Source organism: Squalius cephalus, assembly GCF_949319135.1.
Source record: "Squalius cephalus genome assembly, chromosome: 1".
NCBI lineage: Eukaryota > Metazoa > Chordata > Actinopteri > Cypriniformes > Leuciscidae > Squalius > Squalius cephalus.
Genome location: NC_137122.1, coordinates 67,462,046 through 67,470,068, shown reverse-complemented (window position 1 = coordinate 67,470,068; position 8,023 = coordinate 67,462,046).

Below are 8,023 nucleotides of genomic sequence, written 5' to 3'. Positions count from 1 at the left end.
AGATTTCCCAGAAGTATATGACTTTCTTTCATGAATACAAAGGAAGATTCTTCAAATCTTGAAAATGTGAAAAAAAAAAATCCATCTCTCTGAGTCCATATAATGCAAGTCCCTCAAGGTTACCACACACACACACACACACACACACACACACACACACACACACACACCGCCACTGACGCGCTGCACACTCCACACAAGTGTTGTGCCTCTTCTCATCTTCATGCCTTTATCTCTCAGAAACTGGAAGGTGGGCTCTAGCGATCCTCAAGAACCCTCACAGATCTCAGTTCATGCATCAACATTGTCTGAAAAGTTTCTCATAAAAATAAACACAAATAAGACAATCATTGACATGAGGAATAGAGCTATAGTACTATGTGGATATAGTAATAGGGCATACATCATTTGGTCTTAGAAGACTTTCAAAGTCCCCATTTGCTCTCCGTTTCATTGCTGTTTAGGAGAAACAACTGATCCATCTCATTTGTGATGCTGTTTGATTCCTTGATATGTACATTTAACATCTTAATAGTGCAGATGACATTACATAGGGAACTGAGATCAAGCAGAAATCAAGCCGCACTCATCATCGGTATTAAACATTTCCAGCGGAAGGTTAAACTCCAATTTGACAACATTAATGCCATTTCAAAATGCGTTCAGTTCCTTTTATGGGGGAAATAAAAGCGAGCTATGAGGTAGTGTTGAATATTCATTTCTCTATTAGCATTTCCCTCTGTGTTTCTCACAGTGTTTGGGGTTTAGTGAATTCCCATAACCCCCATCCCGATGAGCCCTCCCACATATGACACTACAAATTAATCAAGCTCCCCAAAAACCCTCCAGCCACGACATCACAATGAGCTTCACCCCCACCGCCCCACATCGCCTGTCTCTACTGGCAATTAAAACTCAGTGCAAGTATGTGCTAAGTGTTCGGTTGTTGGGGGGGGGGGGGGGGGGGGTATTTTATGGACAAAACTGTTTCTAGAAGTAAGCTAATCCTGAATTCAGTCTATAGCATGTTTTTACGTACATGCTAGATTTTAGAATAATAGTGGTCATCAAAACTATGTTTGCACAGATTGCAGTGACCAAATGTTGAAAATGTCTTTAGATTGTAGTTTTGTTCCCGAGGAACTTCATAAGGTTCATCCTGAGAGGCTTTTATAACAGGACTGATGGATGCTTTTCCTGGTGTGTGTTGGGCGATCCTGCCTCAACATCATCCCGCTGGATTCTGCACATAGAGAAGGGTTAGACTGGAAGTGTGTGTGCAGAGTAGTGGCCAACAGTGACGTCCAGCCTATGAAAATGTTCCTTTTTCACTCTTTATTCAAATATTATTCAAAATTGTATTTTATTAGAGATAATGCAATGAAACAGGCCACATTTTGATTACATAATTGTATGACAGCCAAAATATGAACATATGCAAACAAACAAACATGCAAGTATACACTGTAAAATCTAATTAGTTGGGCTTACTTAAAAAAAGCATGCAAACCGATTGCCTTAAAAAAACAAGTAAAGTGAAATAGGAATAGTATGTGGTACTGACAAATGCTTAGTTAGTATAGTTCACTTACACAAGAGTTCTATAACTAAAAAAGAACTGTAGAGAGTACTTGATAATTTACTTTAAATAAAAATTGAATTGTTACCATTGTTGTGTTTTGCATGCTGAATGTTGAAGTCTGTGTGACTCAAGTATGATCAATTGCAAGATTGTCACAAATATAGAGGGATTATATTAACTCAATTAAAAGTTTCACAAGGTGTTTAGGACAAAAGTGTTAGCAACAAAATTATAAAAGATCATTAATTGACATGAAATATAGTTATGTTATACATCATTCATTCATACATACATATATATATAATATATAATAACACACACACACACACACACACACACACACACACATCTCTTCCTTTGAAACCGAATAACTGATTTCTTATTGCAATCGCTGCATCGATGGGAAGAGAATTACAATAGTATAAATGAAGTTCCAAATGCCCAACCAAAGGGAACAATGATCACCATAATGGTGACTAATCAATTTATGAAGTCAGCTTATGTGATGTTCTCTAAAATTTCTCAGTTGTATTAAAATTTCAACATTTAAGATGACCTTGGGAAATGCGTGAATGCAAACAGAGAAAAATAACTGCAGAAGTGGAGGAAATGAGTGAAAAGTCCATTAAGATTTTCCCTGCCTCAAAAACCACACTCAAACCAATCAATTAATCTTAACTTGGGTTTTCTGAGCATAGTATGTGAATAGTACAGATCACTAGATTACTAGATTTTTACAATTAAGGTTAGACATTAAGTAAAGTTAACTAAAAAGTGTTAGTTAGAATCACTGTTGGATTTTACAGTGTACAAACAAAAGAGAACCAACGAAATATTAATAACCAGTTATTTAGTATTTTACAGTTATTCTCCAGTGAGTATTTTAATGCATTTTCTTTTTTGCATAGTAAAATAACACCTGTAGCTTTAGTTTGCCTTTTTTGCCAAATAATCATGTGTGTGTGTGTGTGTGTGTGTGTGTGTGTGTGTGTGTAGGTTGAGTGAATTGTGACAGTGTGAACATATATGTGTGTGTGCCTTTTCTGTTTCTGTGCGTGTGTGTTATTGTTGGCAGTGAGGAGGGTTGGATCAGCTGTGTGGTGTTGAGTGTGTGTGTGTGTGTGTGGGGGGGGGGGGGGTGCATGTGGAGGCTGTGTGTGGGAACCCTGTGCTCCTCTCTTCTCATACATTGTTCCCCTGCTCCTACAAACCGTTAATTCTACAAAAGATGCTCAAGCCATTGTAGAGCAAGACAGCTGAGGAGAGGACGAGGGGGGGGTATAAAGAGAGCTGGGGTGTGTGTGTGTGTGTGTGTGTGTGCCGGTCAGGAACCGGCCGGCACTCAGGCCCTCTCCAGTGGATTTGCTCCTCCAGATGATGTAAGAGGTTCCCGTCGCCGAAGCTCATCTGATGTTTCATTTTCACTGCAGTCCTGATGGCAAGAGCTCACTAATGGTGGCCATTGTGATGCAAATTACAATTATTTTTTTTAATTAAGACCAGGGAGTGCAGCACTAGAGAGAGAGACGGGTGAAGGGGTGGAGCTCTCTCTCTCTCTCTCTCTCTCTCTCTCTCTCTCTCTCTCTCTCTCTCTCGCTCTCTCTCTCTCTGTCTCTCTCTCTTCTCAGGGTTCTGAAGATACTTTCAAACTGTGGCTTGTCAAGCTACATGCTATTCATAATTTGAAGTTAACAACTCTTTTGGAAAAAGTAGTCAAAATGTTCTACTTTATTTTTTTATTTTTTTTAAATATCTTTCTAAAAGATTTCAACCAAGGCACAAATTTACACTAGATGTTAAACATGTTTATGTGTGTAAATGCATTTATTTGTGGATCTGGTTGTACTGTATTTTGTGAATCTATTGAATATTGCAGCAATAATAACCCAATACACCTCCAATGTTCATTTCAAGGCCCGAACATAACGTGTCCTGTGCAGAAGTGTGGAACAGATATGTGGATTACACTTTGTCCGTTTTAGTGTAATTATACATTTAATTGTTGAGTAATAATAATTAACAACGTATTTACTACTGGGTTAGGTTTAGGATGTGGTTTAGATAAGTCGCATGTAATTATTCACAATTTATAGTAATTACTATAGTAACTACATCTAAAATGTGTACTCTTAAGTGATACTGATATGTGTTCAGGTAACCGTTGCAAGCCAGCCATTGTAGACGGTGATTGCCAAAATGGGGCAATTTTTTAAACACAGGCTCATTGGAAAAACGTACCTGTGGCAACATTTTTGCTAAACGCAAAATACGTACCAATACGTCCATATCACTGTAGTTTCCAACAGAAATGAACACTAGAGGCAGTAAAACAGCAAGCAATTTCAATAGTTTTCACTCACAGTTATGATTACAGGGGCACATTATGGATTAGACTTGAAAGACTTGTTTTCACGCGACTCCTAGCACAATTATGTTATGACCTCAAAACACTTTTTACCATGGTGCATGATTTGTAAACGAATATATTTTGGAGTTTGCATCACTTAACCAGCTCCATGTGTTCGGTTGTACTGTCGTACTAAACTTGTTCGGTAATCAGCTGGTACAGAATTGTGCTTGTGATGCGGAGGGTTCGGGTACGAATCCCGTGAAAGACGAGTTATGACAAAAGAGTTCAAAAACAAGCTAAAATGCCATGGATACAATTGCATTTTTATGTCACATTTGCTTTTGTTAACACTATTAGGCAGGTTTAGAGATTTAGAGCATTGAGTTTTTAGCGCCACTCACTGGACATTTCAACTCAGAACTGCGGTGGTACGCACAAACTCCAACGTTGCCATATTCACGCTCATCTGTTCCGGAAAAAGCTAAACACGCTTTTAGCGCCACATTTACTGAACATATCACCTCGAAACTGCCGTGAAACATGCACAACGCAATGTATTTAGCGTTTTGGAAAAACGTTGCCACAGGTAATCAGCCTGGGCTGCAATTTTTCCAGGAGAGGTTGAACCCTGGGTCTGTCAGCTGAGGTTATGGAGACTAAGGTAGCACGATGATAACGACGGGTTAAACCCTGAGAACGTTCTCTCCCCTCCTCCAGGATGAAGTGTACTGGTGTTCTGGGACTCATAGTGTTGCCACCCCTGCAGATTAAGCCTCTGTCTGTTTTGTCCCCAACACAAGAGCCTGTGGCATTCCATGGCAGCAAAGCCCTGCACGCTGTCACATGGTGGAGATTAGCCAAACTAAGACCTCAATAGAATGCTCACTTTACCCCCCCCCCCCCCCCTTCATACACACACACACACACACCCATAGCACACACAACCAGGAAGAAAAATAATAAGTCTGCCTGCATCAAATGCATCAAAAGTCTAGACACCAATATGAAGCGATTATCAATTGGCATGCAGAAGAGTTGGGTTAATTGTGCCAGACCTTGTATTGTGGCATTGGCAGTGACATGAATATACATCGAGAGCAAATGAGAGGCATGTTTCACACAGGCGGGAGGGAGGAGACGACTTCAATCGCTTGTCCTAAAGCTGCTGTAACTGAAGACTGGCGGTGCCATCATCCGCCCCTCCTCAGTGCCCTCTTCGCTACAGGCTTGGAGAACCATTTTGCATCATGCATACACAGATATAGATAGTTTATGTTAATTGGATCTCTGTAGGGCAATGCTGTCTCACCCGTTAAGACAGTGCACATATGCCTCATCATTTTAATACCAACTGCTTCCCATCACAAATGAGCAGTGGACCTCATGCACATGAAACTTCCCGAGTTCGAGTTTGACCCAGACATGATAAATGGGGCCATCGAGGTATAATGACACATACATAATTTAGCGAATAAATTGCACACTTGGTTTTCCCAAAGAACATGTGTTTTCTGCCTTATTGTGCTTAATCTATTGCTTTATTTGCTCTATTCTGCCGGTGCCCCTTCCTGCCGCCACTGGAGTTCCTCCGATGCCCTATATTAACTCTGTTTATTTTCAACAGCTCCATCACTCTTGTTCTTTCTATTTCTTTCCCTCCAGCCATTCCTCCCTCTCTAGCCGGCCAAGGCTGCAGCGTCTGGCGTTCTCCAGCACATCCAGTAATGCATTCAGGTTCAAAAGCAACTTTAGTTCTGCTGAGCTCATGGGCCAGCCGAGGGCAGCTCTGTGACGTACGTAAATCACAGCACTCACACACAGACACACACACGCACAAGCCTTCTCCTGGGTACCCGCTGTCACCGCAGAAGGTCCTGCTCTCCACTTTGGCAGCAGAGCACTGTTCTTAAAACCCGTTCATAAGTCATATTTCTGATGTGTGCTTTTGCAATGAGAGCCTATAAAGTCAGGCAGGGCTAATAAAGGTAGATGGATGGCAGAAATCTTGGATTGGGGAGACTGTGGGTGTGTGAAAAGCAGAATGGACACGAAGGCTTCGCTCTTTTCTCACATTGAGTGTACGTCTCTCCTCTGCAGTGGCTCTGAGCACACAAGCCTTAATGATCGCCTCTTTGGCAGTTGACCCATTTCTCCCCCTCTTACCCAGCCAGTCCTCATAGACGAGGCACATATATTGTTTCTGCTTACCACACAGTAATCCTAATTTATTATGTCCTCAGGGAACGAGATTACAAAGCCTGAGCAATTGGCGATTAAAGTTACTGGTATTTGAGCAACTTCATCTAGAGCAGCGCTGACCCTAAACTACGCCATACACACATGCCTGAAACGCAAATGTTTGCATATGAGAGTGTGGCCTTGGTATGAACACACGTTTAACGGGGTGAAGTCAGAGCTTGGATGGCTCACGGATAGGCACCTGACCACGGGAACTCAGCGACTGGCCCAATACAATAAAAATGTTCAGTAGGGCCACAAGTCTGCACAGTTTCCTCAGCCAGTGAACAACTATCGATAATGGCAGAGTTCAAACTCTATCATTACCTCAACAGCTACAGCTACAATGCTGCAGTGTGTGCTTTATGACATTAATTCACCCAACTGTACTTTACAACAGTGACAACGGCAATGGTAAAGGCACCATCAAGCGCTACAGCCCCCTCCTGACGCAGGGCACTGGAGCTCACGATGCATTAGTATGCTTCACACACGCGAGCACCTCCTGCCTGTTTGTTCTCACCGTAAATCTGCCTTGGGAACCCCCAAACAGCCAGTCTGGGAAATACGCATATGTATGCACTAAACAGTGTCACAACTGTCAAGTTACCGCGTTTCCATTACCCTTCAAATCGCGCAAACTGAAAATGCGGCCAATGGAAACAAAACAACCATATATCGCAATTTTTTTTTTTACGCCAATTCTGAAGAGGAACATTTTTGCAAAACTGCAATGGAAACAGTTTTTTTTTGCATTTACAGGTCACCTGGCGTAGGTAAGAGTTGATCATTCTTTAAAGATGACACGGTACGCTTGGACAGAAGTTGACGGAGTTCTTTATTAAACTCAAAAGAGACAAAAGAATTATGGGAATACTGGATTCTATACAACAAAAAATGCCACAATTTATCACGATCTTGAAGCAGATACGAGGGAGAAACACCCAGAAACACCTCATAAGTTGGGCTTTCCTTGGCAATAATGCTTAGATAACACGCTTGGATAACATAAGTCTCCTTCGATGAACAATAATGGCTAGTGCAGTGGCTGCTACTGTATATACGTAAACCTACCAACATCTGTTGCCATGAATTTTGGAATGACTTATCACGAAAGGAAAAAAATATGTTTTAGTCACATAACATCAGCTAAATGGAAACGGCGTCATTTCACAATAGTTTTTTTATCGACAATTTCGCAAAAGTTTTGCTCAAGTCTGTAATTGGACCGTGGCTATTGTGGCATAAAAACGTTAATCTCCCCTCTGGCAGATACACTCTTGATCAATTCTCAAGAACAATTCATTTCCCACTCAGACTACAAGGAAGTTTTCTCAGTCCACCTTGACATGTACACCAAGAGACTCATACATACAAATTCTTGGGAAACTTCTTTTGCAGGCAGACATGGGGAAATATCTGAATGTCTGTGAAAGTCTGAGAGACTTTAAGGGGAAAAGCATACAAACGCATGTAAATGTCTCAGACATCCACATTTTAGCTGAAGGAATATCCGACACCAAACAATTGGCAACACAAAAACTACGAAGAACAGAAAAGTGAACTTCCAAACCCTCTTCACATGCACTGGAACACCTTACGTGACACACAGATGCATGTGACGACTCTCTAGAGCTCGCCTGAAGCGCAGCAAGGGACATTATCTGGGTAAGCCAGGGAAGTGAAAGCTGTCGACACTGCGCTCACAGGAGCGTGGCCATGATGTCAGAGGCTTCTGTTCGCTGAGTGACAGTGGTGAGAGGAATAGCCCGTCACTGTGACGTTGTGCTTTATCAGTAGCAACATTCATTGGTATTTATCTGTATATAAGCTCTGTGGTGATATGAACATGC